Source organism: Triturus cristatus, chromosome 9, assembly GCF_964204655.1.
Source record: "Triturus cristatus chromosome 9, aTriCri1.1, whole genome shotgun sequence".
Taxonomy (NCBI): domain Eukaryota; kingdom Metazoa; phylum Chordata; class Amphibia; order Caudata; family Salamandridae; genus Triturus; species Triturus cristatus.
The window spans coordinates 724112707-724139519 of record NC_140592.1 but is presented as its reverse complement, the minus strand read 5'-3'; positions in this window follow the sequence as shown (position 1 = coordinate 724139519).

The window sequence follows — 26813 nt, the reverse complement described above, 5'->3', positions numbered from 1 at the left end:
TGAAAGCTGGTATTCTCCAGACTACAAGGAGCATATTTAGTCACCTCTTATACCAACAAGGGGATACTTTTCCCATGTTTGTACTTTTGTATTCGGCAACTACAATCAGAAATATCAAGAAATGTGGGAAAGTAATAGAGACCACATCCATATGTTTCATTAATAAAGAACATAATCACCATAACACCCACCTGCTCAGTAAGTGTGAAATAGATTGGTGATCTCCAGCATGGTATGGAGAAACGATGATAATAAAAAGGGATATTGAAAATTCTTAGGCCCTTAGAAGCCCTAAAAGGAAATGAAGCATATTACTTTATATGAGTGACTCAGTCTCTGCTGGCTACTTAACCCCCCTTAATTAATTGCTTTATGCATATATACCTACCACTTCTGGTGCCTTTTGATAAGAAGACTGAGCTTTCCTCAAATCTCAATACGTGGTCCACTTCAAATCCATGTACAATTTGATCCCCTGTGATGTCAGTGGGATCCTAAAGGGGGGACATAGGTAATGGATATTATTGAGGGCTACTATTATGGGTATAAAGATAGAATATCGACGGGAAAATATCGACTAGCATTAATATCGTGGTAAGAATATCGACTGTGAAAAATATCGTAATAGAAAATATCTTTGTAAAAAATATCGTTTCTTGAGAATGACAAAAATATCGTCAAGAAAAAATATCGATGAACAGAATATCGTTGATCAAAATGTCGTTTCATATAATATCGACAGAAAAATATAAGTTGTTATAAAATTTATAAAAAAATATGTATTATGTTTTTAAAAAACTTACAAAACTCCTACTAGTAATAATATGTGTTAGAAAATATTTTCTACAAAAGAATTGTTAAAGTTTTAGTAGCGGGTTATTGGTATTATAGGGGATAAGGGTGGGTAGTAATTTAAAATTTGGTTTTTACAAAATTTCTAAAATATAAAAATATTAGAAAATAATTAAGAAATCGAAATTTTAATTAGAAATTTCGATTTGTTCACGAAATTAAATTTGTAATTAAATTTTAAAATTCCCCCCAAAAATTTTAGGAGCGGGTTATTGGTATTATAGGGGATAAGGGTGGGTAGTAATTTAAAATTTGGTTTTTACAAAATTTCTAAAATATAAAAATATTAGAAAATAATTAAGAAATCGAAATTTTAATTAGAAATTTCTATTTGTTCACGAAATTAAATTTGTAATTAAATTTTAAAATTCCCCCAAAATTTTTTAGGAGCGGGTTATTGGTATTATAGGGGATAAGGGTGGGTAGTAATTTAAAATTTGGTTTTTACAAAATTTCTAAAATATAAAAATATTAGAAAATAATTAAGAAATCGAAATTTTAATTAGAAATTTCGAATTGTTCACCAAATTAAATTTGTAATTAAATTTTAAACTTCCAAAAAAAAATTTTAGGAGCGGGTTTTTGGTATTATAGGGGATTAGGGTGGGTAGTAATTTAAAAATGTCGTGTTTTAAAAGTGTAGAAAATATTAATAAATTAGAAATTTATCATGAAATCAAAACTTAACTTCGAAATTTTAAATTTTACATGAAATGTATTTTTTAATATTAATAAAAAATATTAAATTAATATTGAATAAGCGTTATTTTGGTATTATAGGGTAATAGGGTATAGAAAATAATTTAGATAGAAAAATTTATATTGTTTACTAACCTGCACATTTCCTGACTTATGTTGGATTGGAGTTAGAATAGTAATTTGTTATGGTTTACTATCCAGCACTTTCCCTGATTTATGTTGGATTGGAATTAGAATAGTAATTTATTATGGTTTACTATCCAGCACTCTCCCTGACTTATGTTATGTTTGGAGTTAGAATAGTAATTTATTATGGTTTACTATCCAGCACTCTCCCTGACTTATGTTATGTTTGGAGTTAGAATAGTAATTTTTTATGGTTTACTATCCAGCACTTTCCCTGACTTATGTTGGATTGGAGTTAGAATAGTAATTTATTATGGTTTACTATCCAGCACTCTCCCTGACTTATGTTATGATTGGAGTTTGAATAGTAATTTATTATGGTTTACTATCCAGCACTTTCCCTGAGTTATGTTATGTTTGGAGTTAGAATAGTAATTTATTATGGTTTACTATCCAGCACTTTCCCTGACTTATGTTGGATTGGAGTTTGAATAGTAATTTATTATGGTTTACTATCCAGCACTCTCTCTGACTTATGTTGGATTGGAGTTTGAATAGTAATTTATTATGGTTTACTATCCAGCACTTTCCCTGAGTTATGTTATGTTTGGAGTTAGAATAGTAATTTATTATGGTTTACTATCCATCACTTTCCCTGACTTATGTTATGTTTGGAGTTAGAATAGTAATTTATTATGGTTTACTATCCAGCACTTTCCCTGACTTATGTTGGATTGGACTTTGAATAGTAAATTATTATGGTTTACAATCCAGCACTTTCCCTGATTTATGTTGGATTAGAGTTAGAATAGTAAATTATTATGGTTTACAATCCAGCACTTTCCTTGACTTATGTTGGATTGGAGTTAGAATAGTAATTTATTATGGTTTACTATCCAGCACTCTCCCTGACTTATGTTATGTTTGGAGTTAGAATAGTAATTTATTATGGTTTACTATCCAGCACTTTCCCTGACTTATGTTGGATTGGAGTTAGAATAGTAATTTATTATGGTTTACTATCCAGCACTTTCCCTGAGTTATGTTATGTTTGGAGTTAGAATAGTAATTTATTATGGTTTACTATCCAGCATTTTCCCTGACTTATGTTGGATTGGAGTTAGAATAGTAAATTATTATGGTTTACAATCCAGCACTTTCCCTGACTTATGTTGGATTGGAGTTAGATTAGTAAATTATTATGGTTTACAATCCAGCACTTTCCTTGACTTATGTTTTGTTTGGAGTTAGAATAGTTAATTATAATGGTTTACTATCCACCATTTACCCTGACTTACGTAGGATTGGAGTTAGAATAGTTAATTATTATGGTTTATTATCCAGCATTATCTATTTACTATTTTTAATAAGAATAATATATGTCATGTTGTAATATTCATTTCAACAATATAAATTAAAAACATTTTTATAACATTTTTACATACATATGACAAGTTTCTAAATTAAGAAATAACAATTTTTAGATCTTTTTTTATTCATAGTTTAATTTGTTACTGCAAAGATTTTGAACATTTTATAAAACATTTAACATAATTTTTGTTAACAAATTATATTGCAGTTTTGTACATAAATACAGTTTCAATTATGCATACATTAGTATATTAAATTTTTATATTTTTTATAAAAATTTAATATATTACATATTTTTTATGACATTGATTTTATCACGATATGTACATAACATAAATTTACATTTTTTAACATCTGAGAAAAATATTTAACAATGAAAAACATTTTTTAATATACAATAAACAATTAATATATAATTCTATTGAACATATTAATGTATATTTTACAATATTCATTTGTTTTTTAAGAATAAAAAGTAAATTATTACTAAACATGGTAAATTTATATTTAAAGGATGGATTTAGCTATTAGGTCTAAGTATGCTAGACCTTCTACACTTGGGTACAGTCTAGTTTTTTGCTGGAGATATTCGTACATATTTAATGTTTGTTTACTTAGTTTAGGGCCAATTTTAGAAAGGGATTGCTCTATTCTGAGTTCTTGGTAGCTTTGTTCTTTTTTAATGCTTTGGATTAGTTTGTGAAGTGTTGGTTGACTTCTTCCTAAAGTGGCTTGGAAGGCATTATGCCATCCTTCAACTGCGTTGTTAGTTTTAGCTTTCTGTGCTATTGTACTAGCATACACATTCCACCATGGAATTTGAAATTTAGGTTGTCTACGGTGGCCTGAACGATGTAATCTTCCAATCCAGGTATCTTCAAAATAGTCCAAGAAGGGAGTTAGTATTTTCTCATTGGTGCGGTAGAAAGGGCTGTCAATTAATAAACTGTAGTAGTTAGCTACTTCTGTTGTTGGTACATATGCCAATGCAATCAACTTTTTTATTTGATAAGCAAAGTGACTGTTTGTACAATATTCAATGCTTAAGGTAGATTTTTGTAAGTGCCTCCATATACTTTGGTTGTAGTGATAATAACAACCTTGTATTGAGGTATGGGGATATATCTTAAGGATAGCTTGAATCATGGCTATTTCAAAGTCAATTATAATTCTTTGAGGATAGTAATTATCTGTTAATTCTTTGATCTTTGTTAAAAGTTCAACGTAGGTAGTATTTGTTTTGTTTGACAGCAGAGTATAAATTAGAGGGATATTTGTATCTTGGTATTCCCCATGGATGGTGTAAAGTTGATAGAAAGGTTTGGGACAAACTTTAAAAGTCCCGTCCATCATCCATGTTTCACATGATTTAAGTTTTTGCAAATTACTATTAGTAGCAAAAAGTAAAACTCGTTTGTCATGACTCTGGTTGTCATACATTAGGAATTTATCCTCATTATGTGTAATGGTATATTCAGGATATATTTTTATATCCTTAAAACTTTCTGGCGTTGGTGGAGTTGGATCTGAAGCACGTTTAGTTTTTGAAATTAATCTTTTTAAGTTGGGAATAGAAGGTAGCTGTCCTGTCACATGTTCTGGCACTTTGCTTAAAACATTTTTCAAAATACTAGTGCTTGTTTCTTGTGATCCTTTACTAGCATCTTTCAATGTTTCCAGTGCTTCTCTAACTTCCACTTCTGTTACATTTGGTGGGTGGTTATGCTCACGTACATTTACCACATTGTTATCAACAGTTGTTGCTCTACCATAGCATGCACTTGAGTAATATTTGCTACATTTCCAATGGGTCTTATTCGCTTTTACTCTTTCTTGGGTGTAGGTGTAACCCATGTAGTTCAGCATTAGTTTCCCTTTTTGCGATGTAATGAAAGTAGCTCCAGTTGCCATGTCTAAGGTAGATCTGTGGAAAATATATATATGTATTTTTAAGAACATTGAAGACGATTTACAGAGATGTGTATAAGAGCAGGAAAAAGCGTGAACATATACTTACTATGTGGCTTCACTGGTAATTCTTTTATTCTTATTTCTCTTTCTGAATTTTCTTATTTTTAAGTTCTGTAGTAGTGTTGAAGAATAATTGAAAGACATGATTTAGTGTTATAGGTGTTTGATTTTACTTTCAGAATTGTTATACATACAGTGACTATACTTACTTGATGTAGTAGAAGATGTTGGTAGTGTAGTGTAGTTGTAGATAGGTAAATAATTTTGTAGAGTCTGTGGATAAAATAATCATTGTGTTACTTATAGTATTTGGATGATAGTAGTTGTTAACATATGAAGTAAATAGTACATTTACTTAGCAAGTTTAAATAATTTTTATCAGCTATCTAAGTAGACATGGATAAGGTAGTTTATAAATGTTTTTACATCTAATTTTTTGGTCGTTGTTGATAAGTTCAACATGTTTTATTTTCACTCTAAAGAAGAACAGTTTTTAAATTAGGGAGTTTATCTACTTTTTGCTAAGTTCGAATGAAAAAAGCAATGGGATTTTACTTACTTGAAGTGTAGTATGACGTTTTGTAGTTGTAGTCGTAGGTTTGTATTCTCTTCTCTCAGCAAGGTAACCGTTTTTCTCCAAGTTTGTGCCAAAAATGGTAAATTACGTTAAGTGTATAATTGTTTTTATATTAGTGAGTTAATTAATGGTAGCTTTTGATTGGTTCAATTAGTGAAATTTCAAAATCATTGGTCGAGAACGTAATTTCGAATTAGAAAACCGTTATTTTCGTAAGAGTTTGTTGCATCACTATTTGTTTGTTAAAGTACATTGTAAAAAGTTTTATATGTGCTTTTTTGTTTTATATGTAAATAGTTTATATGTAGAAAATAATGAAATGTGTTTCACATTTAGGCCATCGGAGTGTATGATAGTATCAGTAAATGTAATTTTTTTTAACATATATTATATATTTTTATATCAATAAGTATTAGGAAAACTAAATAATTATATGTGTGAATAGTTTTGTAAAGTAAAATAGTAAAAACAAGTGAGTAAAATAAAAGAATCGTGCATATCGAGTTGGTAATAAAAAGACGATATTTTTGTATATTTCTATAAGCAGATAGGTCGTCGATGTTAGTGTAGTCGATATAAATGTCTAAGGTAATGATATTTCAAATAAAGTCGATAATGTAGTAGTCGATATTTATGTTGTAGATATTAGTGTGAACAATATTAGGGTTGTCGATAAAAAAAAATCGATATTTGTGTGAATTCTTGTTTAAGTATAGGATGACGATATTAATGTAAGCGATATTTTAGTGATGATATTTATTTCTGACGATATTTATGTTAACGATATTCCATCATGGAACCACTATTATGTATACTCTAACTTCATACACTTTCCATTTACCCCAACATCATGGTCAGGCAACACACCTACCTTTAATCTACACGGTTCTCATTTAAGTATATTCCGTGTTGTTCCTGGGGCGTCGGAGGATGATATATCTTATGTATAATGCAGTGGCTTCCCTCAGTTCTGTTAACAATCTGAAACAATGTATACCTACATCAGTACGCATACTATTGTATGAGACATGCTCTCCCTCAAATCAGTCCCCTCTTCATTGCCTATGTCTCGGTATCCAATAGTCCTACATCCCTTGTTTAATCACTACTACCGAGACTTCAGTATTAAGTATTTTTTGTTAAAAAACGGCCTAGCAGCTCTGTTCCCCTTATGTTTAGATCCAATGTCCCAGCTATGAGATCCTTTAATACAGTTGATCTCCTCACCTCAAACGAGTATTTCAGGCAGCACGTCCTCCTTGGAGCCGTTTCCCACTGTGCCCGGACTAAGAAATGGTCCGTGGTTCCACCTGCTTTTTAAGAAGCCTCGTTAACTCGCCGCACCTGGTGCTCTATGCTTGCACCATCAAAGGGCGACTTCAAACTACAAGGAGATTGTCTACTTAAAGCGGCAAGGACATATGTTCCTTAAAGCTGCAATGTCTCCCGGATCCCATAGTGGTCCCCACAACAACTCCCAAACCGCTCGAATTCGGAGAGTTTCGGGACGCCTCATATGTGGATCTCGAGGATGGATTCCACCTGCATCATTAACTGCAGTGTCGACCCTCTATTCTATCAAAAACAATACTGGATTAATAGTGCATTAGATGTGATCAGGAGCATCCTGGGGCCTGTGGAATGCAGAGGTGCCCGGGCAGACATCATCATGGCATGTGCAACATTGGTTCTTAAAAACAACATGTTTCTTTTTAAAGATGACTTATATCTCCAATGTAAGGGAACCAGCATGGGGGCTAATTGTGCCTCCAGTCTGGCATGCCTCTACGTGGGGCAATTTGAAGACATGCACATTTTTTCCATGTTCCATTTTTTTAAAATGTGGTCAAATGGAGGAAATTCATAGATGACATTCTATTCATCTGGGAAGGATCAGTGGACCTCCTAGAGGAATTTTTAGAATGGTTGAATCTGGTTGATGTGAATTTAAGATTCACCTCACAATATAGTAATAAGGTCGTAAACTTTTTAGATCTAAGTATAAAGGATGTGAGTGGTACTCTTGAGGTAGAACTTTTTTCTAAACCAACAGATAAAAACACCTTATTGCACTACTCAAGCTATCACCCTAAGGCACAGAAGGACAATATCCCCTTTGGACAGTTCCTTCGGCTTCGAAGGAACTGTTCATCACTTGATGACTTTTACAACCATTCTGAAGTTTTAAAAACTAAATTGAAGGATAGGGGGTACCCTAAAAAACTCATAACACATTCATTTAAACGTGCCCGGTTTTATGACCGTGATAGCATGTTTTCTAGTACATCTACCAGAAAGCAAGAAAGGGACAATGAGAAGAAAAAAATAGTGTTTGTGAGTCAATTCTCTGGTTTAAGTAATAAAATAAAAAACATTATTAACTCCAATTGGAGTATTCTCATGGAAAATGAGCTTATGACCCTAGATAGACCACTATTTGCGTTTAGACGCAACAATAATTTACGAACGGAACTGGTTCACACATATCGTGAAACACCCAAAATGGGTCAATGTACGCTGATGGGTACCAAAGTAATAGGCAACTACAAATGTAGTAATTGCATGATTTGTGGTCAATGTATAGTAGGCAAGGATGTGACGTATAATAAACATACTCTGGTCTCCAAAAACTTTAAAAATTGTAGAAGTAAAAATTTGGTTTACCTACTTTTATGCCCATGTAATTTGGGCTATGTAGGGGAAACAACAAGATAATTATGTATCCATCTACTGGAACACAAGTTGGCTATAAAGAATTATAAGGAGAACGCACCTTTGGTAGCCCACTTTAAGATAGCTGGTCACACATGTACTGATTTTAGATGGTTTATGGTAGAGAGAATTAAGGGTACAAGAAGAAGTGGCGACCTTATGATCAAGCGCAAAAACCATGAGCAATGGTACATTTCAATCTTGGACACCATTAGAACAGGTTTAAATACGTAAGAAGATTAGATGAGACTCACAGAATAATGAGATTTTGTAAAACATTAGGCTCAAGCATAGATAAAGACAGAGTAGTACAGAGAAAAAAATTAGGTCTCTTGGTTGCTTTGTCACCCCCTGGACTGAGAAGGGGGTAAGTACTGGCCTTGCCCCGTTTTTTGGTCTAGTGGTGCCTCATACTGCCGGAAGCCATATGAGTTAAAAACCTTTTTGTTTATGAGCATGCTGGCACAGAAATGTTGTGAGGTTCCTATGACCCCAACATAAATTTAGGTACAGCATTGGATAAGATGTGATATACACATGGTCTTTATACACATAATAGAGTATATATGTGGATTAGTACAGGGACCTGCAGTGCACTATTAATCCAGTATTGTTTTTGATAGAATAGAGGGTTGACACTGCAGTTAATGATGCAGGTGGAATCCATCCTCGAGATCTACATATGAGGCGTCCCGAAACTCTCCGAATTCAAGCGGTTCGGGAGTTGTTTTGGGGACCACTATGGGATCCGGGAGACATCACCGCTTTAAGGAACATATGTCCTTGCCGCTTTAACTAGACAATCTCCTTGTAGTTTGAAGTCGCCCTTTGATGATGAAAGCATAGAGCACCAGGTGCGGCGAGTGACGAGGCTTGTTAAAAAGCAGGTGAAACCATGGACCATTTTTTAGTCCGGGCACAGAGGGAAATGGCTCCAAGGAGGACGTGCTATCTGAAATACTCCTTTGAGGTGAGGAGATCAACTGTATAGAAGGATCTCATAGCTGGGACATTGGATCTAAACATAAGGGGAACAGAGCTGCTAGGCCGTTTTTTAACAAAAAATACTTAATACTGAAGTCTCGTTAGTAGTGATTAAACATGGGATGTAGGACTATTGGATACCGAGACATAGGCAATCAAGAGGGGGCTGATTTGAGGGAGAGCATGTCTCATACAATAGTATGCGTACTGATGTAGGTATACATTGTTTCAGATTGTTAACAGAACTGAGGGAAGTCACTACATTATACATAAGATATATCCTCCTCCGACGCCCCAGGAACAACACGGAACATACTTAAATGAGAACCGTGTAGATTAAAGGTAGGTGTGTTGCCTGACCATGATGTTGGGGTAAATGGAAAGTGTATGAAGTTAGAGTATACATAATAGGAGCCCTCAATAATATCCAATACCTATTTCCTCCCTTTAGGATCCCACTGACATCACAGGGGATCAAATTGTACCTGGATTTGAAGTGGACCACGTATTGAGATTTGAGGAAAGCTCAGTCTTCTTATCAAAAGGCACTAGAAGTGGTAGGTATATATGCACAAAGCAATTAATTATGGGGGATTAAGTAGCCAGCAAAGACTGAGTCACTCATATAAAGTAATATGCTTCATTTCCTTTTTTTTTTTTTTTTAAATCAGACATATTATGCATATTTTATAACATTATTGCATATACTTATCAAATTTCATATTTTCATAATGGCCAGAGTAACATGACTAACAATTTGCAATTATTTTAGGTATTCATACATCATTGCTGCTGTACATCCTGATTGTGCTTTCTCAGTAGTTGCACATATTTATCCAATCCCTTGTCCATAATTTCTTTCCTTCCATGCTATCAAAGGTTTCCATATATTCATGCCTTTTCTCATAGCCCTTACCCCTTTACATTTATACAAAGCAATTTTCTGACGACCTACGTATATTAATCTATACAACCATTGACAATGTGTGGGTGGCTCACTATTCTTCCATACAGTAGCGACTAGTAAGCGAACTATCGCCATTGTTGAAAACACAAAGACCCTCTCCGTTGGATCGAAGTTCGTCCGTATGTCATAACCTAATAGCATCAAAGTTGAAGTGACTTTTATCTCTTTATTCAGTAACTGAAACCAGAATACCCTCTTTTAACGAACCCAGCTTTTCACAGGAATAAAACATATGTATACTATCTGCTGGGTCCAACAGACATCTCAGGCATTTATGCGTCTGTCTCTTTACCCACCCGAATAATTTGGCAGGCGTATAATAGAGATTGTAAACAGTTTTATATTGTTGGGCTTTGAGGTTAGCTGACATAAAAATATTTATCCCGATCTCTAAATCCATATCTATATCTACCTCCCCATCCTCGAGCTTGCTAGCCCACTTTGATTCTATTTTGGCTATATCATCTGGTTTCTTTTTTAGTAGCTCTTGATAGAAATCCTTGATTTTGCTTTCTGGATTTTTCATAATTTTTAATAAAGGGAGCGGTTCCATTCTAATGAGCCCTATAGGGAGCCCTTTTATTCGGTTCTGCATTTGCAGGTACTTAAAACATGAGTTCTTATGCATACCAAACCCTTGAACTAATTCTATAAAAGCCTTTCTTTCTTCATAAGAATATAGATCTGCCAATGATACGATCCCCGCTTGCTCCCATTTCTTAGCCATTCCATCATAAAATGCTAATGTCAAGAAATCAGAATGCCAAAGTGATGTATATTTATTATACCTACTAATTTGGCAATTTTTTTCCACTTTTTTCCAGATCTTTAGCGCACTCTCAATGCATTTTTATCGAGGTTTTTTATGATAATTTGGGTCGCTTTGTCGTTGCAATAATCCCACTGCAGCATCCCCCATAGCAAGTTGATATATAGTAGGTATTCTCGACCGCTCCGTCTCTTCAGTTTGAAAAGGATAAAGGATTCCAAACTGTTGCAGGGCAGTAGCCCAGTAATATAACTGTATACTGGGGGCTCCCCAACCACCCCGTTCTTTAGGTAGCATCAGATATTTATAAGCCCGCCATACCTTTTGATATCCCCAAATAGATTTAGAGAACATAGCCTCGATTCTATGTATTTTGGTGGCGGCGAGTTCAAGCGGTATTGCGGATGTATGACGTTACAACGCATACTATTACAACGCATGCCTTTACAACGCATTTTTAACAACGCAAATACCTTTACAACGTATGTTTTTACAATGGATACTGTTACAACGCGAGATAGTGTTATTAGTAGTAAAGTGCTATTACAACGAATTCAATTATAACGCATACCTTTACGACGCCTAAATAAAGTTTTTTTTTTTGGTTTTTTAAGTAAAATAAAACCTGGCACGGGATGCAGGGAAATTAGGGGTTTTTGGGTGGGCAAGTGTTTCAAAATGTAGATTAAAACTGAACGTAAATGTACTGAAATGCAAAGCATATATTAAAATTAATACTCGAGTATTACAATTAATACTCGAGTATTAAAAAAATACTCAATTATTTTTCAAATACGAAAATTTTACACAGGCAACGAATTATTTAATAATATAAACTTACAATATATTACTAATTAATAAAATAATTATTTGTTTTAAAAAAACATTTACACACACATACTCGCCATTTTAAACAGTATAGTATGAACAATTGTCCTACAACTCTTTCCATGAAAGTAATACCACAATGCTACATTCAAAATGGATGCCAAAACGGAACGAAAAAGTCAAAACAGCACATCTCAAGATAATTTTTTAAATTATAAGTTTCCACAGTAATTAAAATCTTTTTAAAAAATATAGCCAACGCTGTCTTTATTAAAAATAACAATGACACTGACTAAAACTTATAAATACGAGCAAGACACCATTTTAAAATCAGTTGATTATCAACTCCAAGAGTGACCAGACGCCAATAGCTGACACTCTCACCTCTTCACCGAGATAAGAGCCGAAACCATTTAACAACCATTATTTATCAAAATACAAGTAAGTTTCGAAAACGAATAACAGAAATGTTTACTGGAAACATTGAAAACGCTGCACCTAATAAGTTTCATATTGCAATTTAATTTAAAGAAATAGCACCAAGCTAATACTAAAGATATGGACACATATTTCTTTTAAAAGTAGCAACAAAATATTTTATGCTGACTAACATGTAAAGTAAATTGTTTATTAAAAAAAAGGATTGTCAAATAAATAAGAAGATATATTATTTTTCAAACATCACTAAATGACTTTTTTTTTTTCGTAATTAGAACTTCGATAAAGTGTGACGAAAAAGACAACTTAAAAAAAATAGCATTTTGCTTATTGAACCACACTCCTCATCACGAATAATTTGAAGGTATGTTTTAAAATTTTTGTAAAAACAATTGTAAATTAGTAAGACGAAAAAAACATTTTCTAATACACACATATTTAGTCAGATTTTCACACAGATATTCAATATCGAAAAAACAATAAATACTTTCTTCTTTGAAAATTAAAACGTCGACTTTTAAAGAAGGTACATATTTTAAACATAAAAAAACGCTTTTTTAATTCTATCTTCATTATTGAAAAAAAGATTATGAAAGTGTAAGAAAGTGTTTGAGGTTAAAATAATTCAGGTAACTCCATGAAGGTGCAGCAGTAGGGAAAATGTGGGAAGATATAGGGGTATCAATTACTATTCTTACTCCAGGAAGGTGCAGCAAAAGGTTTAAGTGGTGAATACTGTAGGGGTAAGAATTACTATTCTAAATCCAAGAAGGAGCAGCAGCAGCGAAAGTGTGGGATGGTGTAGGGGTATCAATTAGAATTCTAACTCCAGGAAGGTGCAGCAGCAGGGAAAGTGTGGGATGGTGTAGGGGTAACAATTACTATTCTAACTCCAAGAAGGTGCAGTGGCAGGGAAAGTGTAGTATACTGTAGGGCTAACAATTACTATTCTAACTCCAGGAAGGTGCAGTGGAAGGGAAAGTGTAGTATAGTATGTAGGTACATTAAAGTAAAATGTCACTTATGCACAGAAATGTTTACATTTTTGACTGTATCACAAACAATGAAATAAAAAATTGCATTTCCATTACTTTCTCATTTTTTCTGTTACTCACATAAATCTTCTCAACAACAAATTAGAAGTTGAATCCAAGAACACCACACAACAAAAAACAGCAGCAAAAAAAGAGAAACCAAACCAGAAACCAGACCAAGAAGAAAACACCTAAATCAAAAGGTATTTTAAATGTACACTCCAAACTATTAAACAAATCAATAGGCAAAACATCAAAAAACGTATTCAAGAAAGCTGCAACAACACAGAAAGTGTGGGATAGTGTAGGGGTAAAAATTACTGTTCTAACTCCAGGTTGGTGCAGCAGTAGGGAAAGTGTAGGATGGTATAGAGGTATCAATTAATATTCTAACTCCATGAAGCTGCAGCGGCAGAGAAAATGTGGGATGGTGTACAGGGAACCAATTACTATTCTAACTCCAAGAAGCTGCAGCAGTAGGGAATTTGTGGGATAGTGTACGGGTAAGAATTAGTATTCTAACTCCAGGTTGGTGCAGCAGTAGGCAAAGTGTAGGATGGTGTAGAGGTATGAATTACTATTCTAACTCCAGGAAGGTGCAGCAGCAGTGAAAGTGTGGGATACTGTAGGGGGAACAATTACTATTGTAACTCCTGGAAGGTGCAGCAGTAGGGAAATTGTAAGATGGTGTAGGGGAAACAATTACTATTCTAATTCCAGGAAGGTGCAGCAGAAGGGAAAGTGGAGAATACTGTAGGGGTAAAAATTACTATTCTAAATCCAAGAAGGAGCAGCAGCAGGGAAAGTGTGGGATGGTGTAAAGGTATCAATTAGTATTCTAACTCCAGGAAGGTGCAGCAGCAGGGAAAGTGTGGGATGGTGTAGGGGTAACAATTACTATTCTAACTCCAAGAAGGTGCAGTGGCAGGGAAAGTGTAGTATAGTATGTAGGTACAATAAAGTAAAATGTCACTTGTCGTGTCTTCACGGCGCTAATAACGACAGACACGGAGGGTTCTCTCTAGGACACTTTATTTATCGTCCTCACACCAGCATGGCTCTACACTTAACTGCCTATCTGTTTCCCCTTCTCCGCCCCTTCCTGTCAGGGCAGTCCTCCCCTCACTCCACCCACTCTGCTCCGCCCACGCAGCTACTAGACCACCTCATCTCTACATCTCCCCCTTTGTTAGCAAAAGAAATGAGTCACCAAGAGTTACATCTCTTCAATCAGCCGCTTGGGCTGGCGGATTGTTTGTCGTGGTCTGAGTGTGCGGCCTTCAGGCGCTGCAGTGACGCCGGCGCCGGGTATCTGTCCCGGGTGGCTGTCACCATCGCTCTGTGCTTCAAACTGCCGAGTTCTTGAAGGTGTCATTCGCGACTCAAGCGTCTCTTGTAGAACTGGGCTGCACTTCTGAAAGTGGGACACATTTCTGGTTATGCGCCTGTTGTCTGACTCCGCTGTCAGCATGGTGCCTTTCTGTCGAGTGACCGTTAGAGGTTCCGCTCTGAACTTGCTATCCGTCTTCTTGCATTGCTCCTGTTTAACGACCACGCAATCCCCTTCGTGGAATGAGAGGGAACGAGCACGTCTTCGGCCATCCGCATACACCTTCATGCTTTCTTTGCGAGCTTTGTCGGTGGCTTCCACTTCCCGATGAACGCGGCTGGGGGAAATGGGTCGTAGCGCTCCCTCCCAGGTGGGTATCCGGGTCCTGACTGGGCGTCCCAGCATGAGTGTGGCCGGGCATTTGCCTGTGGTGGCATGCGGTGTCGTCCGATATGCTCGGAGTACATCATTAAGGGCTGCTTGCGGGTCTCTCTTATCCAGAGCAGCCTGTTGGAATGTCTTTTTAAGAGTGGCCATGAATCTTTCTGCTGTGCCGTTGGCCTGCGGCCATAGTGGTGTTATCCGTCGGTGTCGCACATTCATGAGCGTCAGGAAGTCACTGAATTCCCGGCCATTGAAGGGGGGCCCGTTGTCTGTTTTCACCTCTGTGGGTATACCCCAAGCTGCAAAGACTTCATCCAGGATGGTGAGCGTGGCGGCTGCGTTGGTGGATGGTACGAACCGGGCGATGGGGAATCGCGAGTACTCATCTATTATGACCAATACATACTTGCCCGACGGCATGGGGCCGTAGAAATCCATTGCTAGTTCTTGCCATACTCCTGGCGGTAGGGGCGTCATCTGAAGTGGGGCTGGCGGGTCTCCTTGCCTTACCACTTGACACTGCAGACAGTCTTTCAGAGTGTGCTCTACCATTTTGTCTAGGAAAGGGAACCAGACACGTTCACGAAGTGCCCTTTTCGTCGTAACTACTCCTCGATGGCTTTCGTGTACCAGGTTGACAACTCCCTGTCTCAGTTGCTGAGGGATTACGATGCGGTTATCTCGCAACAGTAGGCCATCCGGTGTAACAGATAGTTCTTCGCACACATTCCGGAAAGCTTGCCACTCCTGGCGCATTGTAGCGTCACCCCTCTCGTCCTCCGACTCTTCGTGTCGCCACCGGTTCGTTCGAACTCTTCGGATCACCTGTTGCAGCATGGTATCTTGCTGGGTGGCGTCCAGTATGGCCTCTAGGGGGACCGCTGGTGGCCGCGCTTGATCCACCACAAAATGAATGTATTCGTCTGCCATGGACGGTGTGTGACGCTGTGAGTCTTCCGGGTGGCGCGACATGTAGTCGGCCGGGTTGGCTGCCTTCCCCGGCTTATGCACGATGGTGAACGTGTATTCCTGCAGACGGAGTCCCCACCTTTCGATGCGAGGCGGCATTTTGGACCGGGGGTTGCCATAGATGGTGACGAGCGCTTGGTGGTCCGTTACCATGGTGAAGTGCTTCCCGTAGATGAACACGTGGAAGTGTTCACACGCCCACACCACCGCAAGGCTTTCCTTTTCCGGTTGGGAGTAGGCCTTCTCTGTGTCGGAAAGGCTCCGGCTGGCATGAGCCACAATATGTCGTTGGTCCGTGTCTTTGTCATATTGAGCCAGGATGGCACCCAGCCCGACGGGGCTTGCGTCCACTGTTATTTCGGTCTTACGATCCGGGCTGAAATACGCCAGGCTCTCCACCGTGCCCACGGCCCTCTTTATGTTTTGAAATGCTTGCTCGCATTCGGATGTCCACTCAAACACTTGCCCTTGTTTGGTGAGAGTGCGAAGAGGGTGACTGATTGTGGCATAGTCCTTAATATATCTTGAACAGTAGCTCGCCATGCCTAGGAAGGACCGCACATCACTGACGTCAAGTGGACTCTTGGTGCTGTTCAGAGTACTCACTTTGTCAGGGTCTGGTTGCATTCCGGCTCCTGAAAAGATGTGGCCAAAGAATTTCAGTTGAGACTGGTGAAACTCGCACTTCTCCCTGTTGAGCGTGAGGTTGGCTTCCAGGAGGGCATGGCAAACCCTGTCTAGGGCCGTGTCGTGGACTTGGACGTTTGCCCCGTAGACTAGAATGTCATCGCTGTAGTTCAGCGTGTTTGGGATGTGATGTATTGTTTGTCGGATGGCTTCTTGAAATATTTCCGCGGCTGATGAAATGCCGAAGTTTAGTCTCTTGTATCTGAACAACCCTAGGTGCGTTGCAAATGTCGTGATGTATCGGGAGCCCTCGTGTAGTTCCAACTGATGGTAGCCTTTGTTTAGGTCCAATTTAGAAAACACCCTCGCCCCATTGAGGGCGGCGATCATGTCACTTAAGTGAGGTCCTGGGTGGCGCTCTCTCTCAATGGCGGTGTTGGGCATTCTCATGTCCACACAGAGTCGGACCTTCCCTGGTGTTCCTTTCTTCGGTACTATCACGACCGGGGATACCCACGGTGTGGCACCCTCTGTCCGCTCGATGATGTCGGCATCCAGCAGATCTTGCAGCTCATCCTCTACCGCTTGCTGGAGGTGGAACGGTACCTTCCGCGGGTGTTGGGCGACCGGGCGGACCTGGTCATTTATGTGGAGGCGAATTTGGCCTCTGTTCATTTTGCCGAGTCCGGAGAACAGCTTCGGGAACTTGTGTATGGTGTCATTGTCACTGTTGACGCGGTACAGGATCTCTACCAGCTTCAACCGTTCAGCTGTTGGTAGACTGAGGAGACAGTCTGCTTCCGGCCCCTCGATGACGTGAATCACGGCTGGAATAGATGTTGTTTGATGTCTCAGTGTCGTCGAGAACTTCCCGAGACATGGGAGCGGCTTCCTGGACATCCAGGTGTAGACACGCACGTGTGCGGGATTGAGTCGAGGCCGAGGGTTCATCTTCTTATATTCCGTCACTGGGATATAGTTGAGGGATGCCCCGCTGTCCATCACAAACTTCGTGGGATGCGTGCCAACGCTGATGTCCAGTCGAGGGTATTTTTTTAGCTGATCCGGATCGGCAATCATGTTGGCATATTCTACGGAGTATTCATGGTCACTTGATGGTGATTCAGAGTCTCTTGACGGTGATCTTCTAGACCACCTTGAAGACCGTGACTCCCTGCTGGATTGGGAGGACTTGGAGGAGGACTTCCGGCGGTCACGTACCGCTCGCGCGTGGTGGCGGCGCGTCTCGCCTCTTGGCAACCTCGTGGAGTCTTTTTCTTTCTCCCGGCGGTAGTCCCCGCACATGGTCTCAAAATGATTGTTGCGGCCACACTTGTGGCATTGCTGTCCTAGAGCCGGGCACGCCCCGATGTGCGGGAAGTCGTACCCGCAGCGGTAACACCTTCTCAGTGGCGCCTTCTTCCCATGATCCTGACGCCTGCTTCTCTTCCCCGAATCAGGCCGTCGATGGCCAGGGCGGTGGTGTCTCGATGGCGGCCGGGCATGGCGTTCCCGCTCTCTCGACCCCCGGCGGGGGCGGTCGGTGCGTACTTGACAGACCAACTCCTTGCGATCCACGCGTCCCGCCTCCATTGTCTTGGCTTGCTCTTCAGTCTGATCATGGAGCCTCGTGATCTCTTCTATTTCATCCAAGGTGTGACTTTTTTTTAGTAATTTTCTGCGTAGCGTCTCCGACTGACAGCCGTCGATCACACGCAGTCGTATGGCGTCGTCCGTCGAGAACTCGTCGAACTCGCAATGGCGCGCCAGTCGCCGCAGCCGTGTGATGTATGAGCCCATGACCTCATCCTTTTCTTGTCGTGCTCTTTGGAACACGTACCGTTCGTAATCAACGTTCTTCTTGTGCACGAACTTTCTATCCAGGGCTGCACGCACTCTCGCATACGTTCCTGCGTCTGCGGCGGGGAGTTCCTTTATCATCTTGCTGACGTCCTTGCCCACGAGGTTTCGAAGTGCGATCAGTTGATCCTCGTCCCCTGTCACCTTCGAGCCCTTAATATAGTCCTCAAAGTCTTCAATCCACTCTTCCCAGCGAGGACCCATGCTGCTCCCAACCACGAGCGCTAAGGGTTCTGGGGGGCGCAGGTGCGATAGCCCCATGATGATCGGCTTCGCATCCTGGCGAGTTGGAGACTGGGCTGGGGACCCATGGTGCGACATCGTGTTGCACGTGCAGTGCACGCAGCTTCAGCACAGTGCAGGCCCTGGGAATCCTACGGGGATCTTGCGCGCCTGTTGCAAGTAGATTCCCTTCTTTTCTTTTTTTTTTTTTTTGTATTTGCTTGTGCTTGTTTGAAATTTCAGCGTTGCCTGACTTCAAAATGGCCGCCCGGGTCTATTTGCATGGGGCGTCTGGAAGTCCGCCTGACTTCAAGATGGCCGCCGGCTGGATAACGTGCATCGGCATCACACGTGGTGCCGGGCTCTCACTTCATTCACTCCGGGACTGCGCGCTGCTCAGGCGGCCCCTCTCATCATCTGCTTCACTCACGGTTGTACAGCAGGTAGGCGGGTGGGTGAAGTCTTCGCGCTCGCTGCTCCGACCTGGCCTGGGGGACGCGCGTGTCAGCGTCGTCGCTTCCCTTCTTGCCTTTCACGGTGCCGGCCCTTTCCCCATGCAGGGCGCGTGTCACGACCTCGCTCCTTCAGCTGCGGGGCTCTTACGCGCTCTGGGTGTGTGTCGCGAGTGGCGGCGCTTCTGCTGGTTCCTTCGTGGCCAGCCCCTCGCCCGCTTTGTCAGCGTGCTGGTGTTCTGGGAGAGCATCCAGCTCTATCCCACCCTCGTCGCCAGCTGTCGTGTCTTCACGGCGCTAATAACGACAGACACGGAGGGTTCTCTCTAGGACACTTTATTTATCGTCCTCACACCAGCATGGCTCTACACTTAACTGCCTATCTGTTTCCCCTTCTCCGCCCCTTCCTGTCAGGGCAGTCCTCCCCTCACTCCACCCACTCTGCTCCGCCCACGCAGCTACTAGACCACCTCATCTCTACATCACTTATGCCAGAAATGTTTACATTTTTGACTGTATCACAAACAATGAAATAAAAAATTGCATTTCCATTACTTTCTCATTTTTTCAGTTACTCACATAAATCTTCTCAACAACAAATTAGAAGTCGAATCCCAGAACACCACACAACAAAAAACAGCAGCAAAAAAAGAGAAACCAAACCAGAAACCAGACCAAGAAGAAAACACCTAAATCAAAAGGTATTTAAAATGTACACTCCAAACTATTAAACAAATCAATAGACAAAACATCAAAAAACATATTCAATAAAGCTGCAACAACACAGAAAGTGTGGGATAGTGTAGGGGTAAAAATTACTATTCTAACTCCAGGTTGGTGCAGCAGTAGGGAAAGTGTAGGATGGTATAGAGGTATCAATTACTATTCTAACTCCATGAAGCTGCAGCAGCAGGGAAAGTGTGGGATAGTGTAGGGGTAACAATTACTATTCTAACTCCAGGTTGGTGCAGCAGTAGGGAAAGTGTAGGATGGTATAGAGGTATCAATTACTATTCTAACTCCAAGAAGCTGCATCAGTATGGAATATGTGGGATAGTGTAGGGGTAACAATTACTATTCTAACTCCATGAAGGTGCAGCAGTAGGGAAAGTGTAGGATGGTGTAGAGGTATGAATTACTATTCTAACTCCAGTTAAGTGAAGCAGTAAGGAAAGTGTAGGATACTGTAGGCGTGACAATTACTATTCTAACTCCAGAAAGGTAAAGCAATAGGGAAAGTGTGGGATAGTGTAGGGGCAGGATTTACTATTCTAACTCCAAGGAGGTGGAACAGTAGGAAAAGTGGAGGATAGTGTAAGGGCAGAATTTAGTATTCTAACTCCTGGTTAGCGCAGCAGTAGGGAAAATGTTGGATATTGTTCTCTCTTTTTTGTCATTTTAATCCACATAGTAAAATTAAACATTTTTTCTTCACAGATAATGTCTACTCAGGAAACAGCTTCCTACATAAAATCCAGAAAAGGAAACAGATTACTTAAGCATGCAGGCTACATATATTGTAAAGAAAGGATAAGTTTTCCAAGAAATCATTGGAGGTGTGTGCAATACTACTCATCCCATTGCAGCGGAAGAGGAGTTACCCTTCATGATATCATTATTAAAACAACAGACCATAACCACTCTTCCTCTGCAATGGAGATTGATGTAAGGGAAACCTTAAATGAAATGAAAGAACTTGCAAGCACCTCCAAGGATTCTACTGGATCCATTTTAAGAGAGGTTGCACAGCATGTCCCCAGTCATGTTGCTAGTAATATGCCTATAATTCCTAATTTGAGGCGAATTATACAAAGACAAAAGCAGGCAAGTAACACACAAACCACAACACCTCATACCTTTTCTGACATTGTTATTCCACATGAACTTACTATTTCTTTTGCTGATGAACTCTTCCTTGACAACAAAAACCCTCAAAAAAACGTATTCTAATTTTTAGTACACCCCGCAACCTTGTTAAGTTAGAAAATAGTGAAATTTGGATGATGGATGGGACGTTTAAAAGTACACCCCATCCTTTCACTCAAATTTACACTATACACGCACAAATTAACCATAATGTGATCCCCTTAGTATATAGTTTGCTGCCTGATAAGACTTCTGCAACCTACACTGAACTTTTATCAGTTATTAAAAATAAAACGACCAAAAGTCCTAGGAAAATAATTGTTGATTTTGAATTGAGCATGATCAATGTGATCAGTAAAACGTACACGGATACCCAAATTCAAGGGTGTTTTTTCCATTTTTCCCAGGCATTCTGGCGTAAGTTACAGAAAACATCCCTGGTTGCAGAATACTCAACAGATAGCAAACTACAAGTTGAGTAAAAAAAATTAACAGCTCTTTGTTTTGTTCCTCCCAAAAGTGTAGACGAGTACTACACTGCCATTACAGAATCTGATTATTACAATTTAAACGAAGACAAATTGGCACCCATCCTAAATTATTTTGAAGACACATGGATTGGGCACCTAAGCAGATCGGGTCGCAGGAGGAAACCACGTTTCCATGTGGAGTGGTGGAACTGTTACACGAGCTGTTTAGAGGGAGAAGCTAAAACAAATAATGCCATTGAGGGATGGCATAACTCCTTCAACCATACAATTGGCAAACCACACCCTAATTTCTACTCTTTTTTGGAAACCTGGAAGAAGGAGCAAAGTTTTCAGGAAATGAGACTTTCCCAAACATTAACTGGTAGTCTAAACCCACGAGTTACACAAAAAACAAAGGAAATGTCTGACAGACTATTGGGTATTATGCAACAGTTTTCGTTGTGTGTGGCTCTAGACTACCTTGAAAATGTTGCTAACATCCTAAGCTTCTAAATAACGTTTTTACCTTACTTTCCTGCTTTGCTCTCAATTTTTTCTAACACTAATTGCAATTGGCAATAACATTTTTCAAATACATTTTAGAAAAATATACGTTGAGTCAGCCTACCTTTTGTTGCCTTCTTTCTTTTTCTTCTCCTTTTTCCACCATAATTAATCCAATTTTTGCAACATCCAAAAACCCCAAACAATCCAAAGTATAAATGACCCTGTGTATAGCGTATATTGCTGCACCTATGATGTGAGGTGCATGAGACCTGCTCTGTCCTATCGCATTCAAAAGGTGAACTTCTTAGAAATGCAAAAATATCTTTACAGATATTTTCGAAAAACATTGTTTTTTGTTTTTTTTTTTAAACAAAAATACCATATATTTTTTCAATCCTTTTTGGTCTTTGTCCTTAAACTTTTTCTTCTCCTTAAGGAGTTGTTAAATATTTTTTCTAATAGGAAAAGTTTGCCTAATTTGTAATTGATGTCCCAAAACCAAATATTTTTTTTAAAAACACCATAGTTAGAAAACGAAAAAATTTTATAAATCCATTATTCTTCTCATGTGTATAATCCAAAAAAATCCTTGTCCATATGCATCCAGGTGAAGACCACAAAAAAGAATAATCAAACTCTTTTGCACTCCTTCTTGTTTGAATATGTAGATCCTTCTTCTTGATTTTTTTTAAAAATCGTGCACAAATATGACAGTACTATAAAAGCATCCTAAATAAAGTACTAACTCCTATCAAAACATTTTCTCACTATGTCACCCTTGCTATTTACCAATTTGATGCAGAAATGTGCTTCCATTATTTATAAATATATCCAAATCTACCATCTAAGAAAGCATATTCTCCCTATGTCAAGCTCAGCTAGTTTCCTTTTTGCTCCAGAATTAATTTTGTATTTCTTTTCACCAACCAAGTCAAAATTAAACAATTACTACCTCCTACCAAATCATACTCTGACTATGTCTGCCATAATACTTTTAAAAAACAACGCAAACAATGAAAATTATTTTTCATAAAAGTGTTTCTATCCAAAATATCATTAAAAAAACAAAGAAGCTTTTTTCTATATTAGATTAACCACATTTCAGACTTTTTTGGTAGGGCAAAAACAACAAAATATTTTCTTTTAAATGCATTTTAAATTCAGCTTATCGTAAACATATACGTAGTTTATAACATTTATTACAATTCTTTTTCATTTAGTTCTAACAAATTCTAAACAAAAATAACTTTTATCTTGAACTTTTTCTGACCCGACATAGGCATACTCTTAGAACAAGATCGGCGACATGCTTTTTTACCAGTTTAACTTTTCTTTCTTATAACGCAACCTCTCTTTATCCTTAAACACAAAAATATCTGTATACTTTTAAAACTTAACATGTATAAATAAAGTTTAAATTGTTTCCTACCGGGACGTAGATCAGCTTCCATCTGCTTCCTCCATCGATGCTCTTCAAAATGGTCGCCTACGTTCACGTTTACGTGCTCACGTCATCTGAAGCTGCAAAGTTAGAAAACGGACTATTTATTTTTCTTATTATTTCATGTATTTATTTTATTTTATTTAATATTATATTACATTATAAAAAAATTGTAAAATATGTTAAAATTTCTATAAAAACAATGCTATTTTTCGATATTTTTTTAACTAAACAAAAATACGAACGAAACTATGTCATCTTTTTTTTTACTATTTTATTTATTTTATCTATACAACTTCTTTTTATGTTATTCTTTGTAAAATAATGTAATATTATCCTTACCTGGTTGCTTATTCCATTTCCTTTCAAATGATCCCCTTTCGTCTTTTTCCAGACCTTCCAATTCAGTTCCGCGGGAGAAACAGATGCATCTATGAAAATAAATGATGGACAATTTTTCCCATTGAATGCAATGCAAAAGCGTGGGAACTTTTTTTCTAATATTAGTTTAAATTAATCATACTACTTATTATTTTTTATTTAAATATATATATTTAAAAAAATTATACATTTTTACATTTATTTAAAAAAATATATATATTTATTTTATTATTAATTTTAATACCTAATTTTTTTAATAATACCTTTACAGTTTTTTTTTTAAAATAATAATTATTCCCACATTAAAATTTAATTTCCAAAATAAACACCGTTTTTTTTTTAAATACTAGAGTATTAATTCCCTAAATTTTTATTTTGTTCAATATATTTTTTTAAAATATTTTTTTAATTATTGTAATAACCTACATTTTTAAACAATACTTTTTATATTTTTGCTCACTCTTTAAGCTATTTGTTTCAATAAATAACACTTTCAATTTACTTGTCACTTTTAATACTATTTTTTTAATTAATAATACTAAAGTATTATTTCTCAATACTGAATTATTTTTACCTTTTAATTATTTTAAATATTAATAAAACAACTTCACTAAATTAAAATATTTTTAAATACAATAAATATATAAAATCACAAATATAATTTAATAATGTTTACAATATTTAAAAAAAAAGAAAAACATAATACTTACGTTGTAAAGGTATTTGCGTTGTAAAGCATGCGTTGTAAAAGCATGCGTTGTAAATCCACTTGCGTTGTAAAAGTTGCGTTGTAATGGTAGTGCGTTGTAAAAGTTGCGTTGTAAAGGTTGTTCACCTTTAAATACAGAATCTTGGGGAATATCTTCATCTTAATTACATTGATTCTGCCAATTATTGTAAGATGCAGATTGTTCATACGTCTAAGCTCGCCATTTATTGTTTCCAGCACTGGGTCAATATTGACCGCCCAGAGACTATTAATTCCTGCTGTTATTTTAACCCCTAAATACGTGGCTGTCTCGGTTACCCGAGAATCTTGTAACCGGCACTTGGAAGAACATATAATTTGTGTTTTGGTTTTATTTAAAAGATATCCGGATTTCTCCCAAAGGTTTTATGCCATATTTTCAATCTCTTTAATAGCCACTCGAGGTTCTGCTGTAATTATCGCAATGGCATCTGCGTATGTGAGAATTTTCGTCTCATGGCCATGTGTTATAACCGGTTTGATCAATTGATTATGCAAGAGGCGAGTGATGAAAGGATCCAAATAGAATGCAAATAAAATAGGGGAGTAGGGACAGCCTTGGCATGTGCCTCTGGGGATCTCCACCCTCCTAGGAGTGTGTCCCATAATTTGAATCTGAGCATACGGTTTAAAATACATAGCCTGAAGGGCATTATGATTCCAGAAGGAAATCTTCTGTCTACCAAGTTCCCCCATAGATATTGCCAGGCCACCCGGTCAAAGGCTTTTTCCGCGTCCAAGAGGACCACAGCCATCTCTCTATCATCAGCCTCTGCAATATCCAAGTTTGAGATAACATGTCTTGTATGGTCTGTGGTCCCCCTGCCGGGAACAAAGCCATGTTGCCAAGGCGATATAAGTGCAACAATGGTCTTTTGTAATCGGGTGGCCATTATTTTGGAGTAAACTTTCGCATCCGCATTCATAAGCGATATTGAGCGGTACGAGGATGGCGCTTCTGATGGTTTGTCTTTCTTAAGAAACACAACCACATCCGTACCCTGCCACGATCCGGGTGGGATCCCTCAATATTGTATACTCATGAATAGGTCTTGCATGATAGGGAGTATTTGAGGTAATAGCATTTTATATAAACTTCTATCGGAATTTAATCGGGACCTGTAGCTTTCCCCAGAGAGAGGGATCCCAGCGCTTCCTGCACTTCTTCTATGGTTATTTCTTGTTCTAGTTCCAGAGCGGCTTCAGTATCTAATCTTGGTAACATAAGGCACTCATCTCCTGTTTCACGATGTTCTTCCAAGCGTTCCTCCGGCTGATATAGCCTGGTATAAAATTCCTCAAATTCCTCAGTAATTTTCTGTGGGCCGGATACTAAGTGATTATTTCTATCGCTAATTTTTAAAATGTTGTTCCTGGTGACTTTCTGCCTTGTTCTTAAAGCTAGAAGCCGCCCTTGGTCTCCCCACTTTGGTCTGAAAATATGCATTTATTTCTGATTTGGCTGTAGGTAATTTATTCATTTGTTCACCCAATAAACCGTCAGAGCCCCCTTTATTTATTATTTGAGCATGTTCTGCCTCTAGTTCAGACAATTTACTAATTAGTAGGTTAGATTGTGCTTTATGTTGTTTCCAGGTACGAGCTACAAACCCTATTATCTCACCACTCAAGGCAGCCTTAAAAGTATCCCATACCACCTTGCGAGAGGCACTTTATCTGTTGCAATCAAAGAATTCTTGAACCCATTGCTTGATATATGTGCAAAATTCCTCATCCATCAATAGCTTTTTATCAAATGACCATGAAGCCCTCTGCCTAACATCCGTCGCCCCCCTTACCTCCAAGATCAGAGGATTATGATCAGAATATAATTGGGGCAGTTTTATAATATCTAGATTACCTATCAGTATATGGGAGGCTAAAAAGTAGTCCAGTCGTACGAATTTCCTGTGTGGATGGGAAAAATATGTAAATCCGGGTTCTTTTTGTTGTTTTTCTGCCCATACATCGCACAAGCCATAGCTATCTTTAAGTGCCCTAATTGCCCTATAATCCTTCGGCTTCCTTCCTACATATATCTGTTTTTGGGTATTAATCGCATCCAGATGTATATTAAAATCACCGCGCACTATCAATCGTTGGGGCCAATTAGCTAGTTCTATTTCCAATTCGTCTCAAATGTCAGCCCATTTGATAATTCTACTATAGCCCAGCGCCCCCACTTATCTGCTGCTGATCGCACTGCCAGTCGTTTCCGTTGTCTGGCA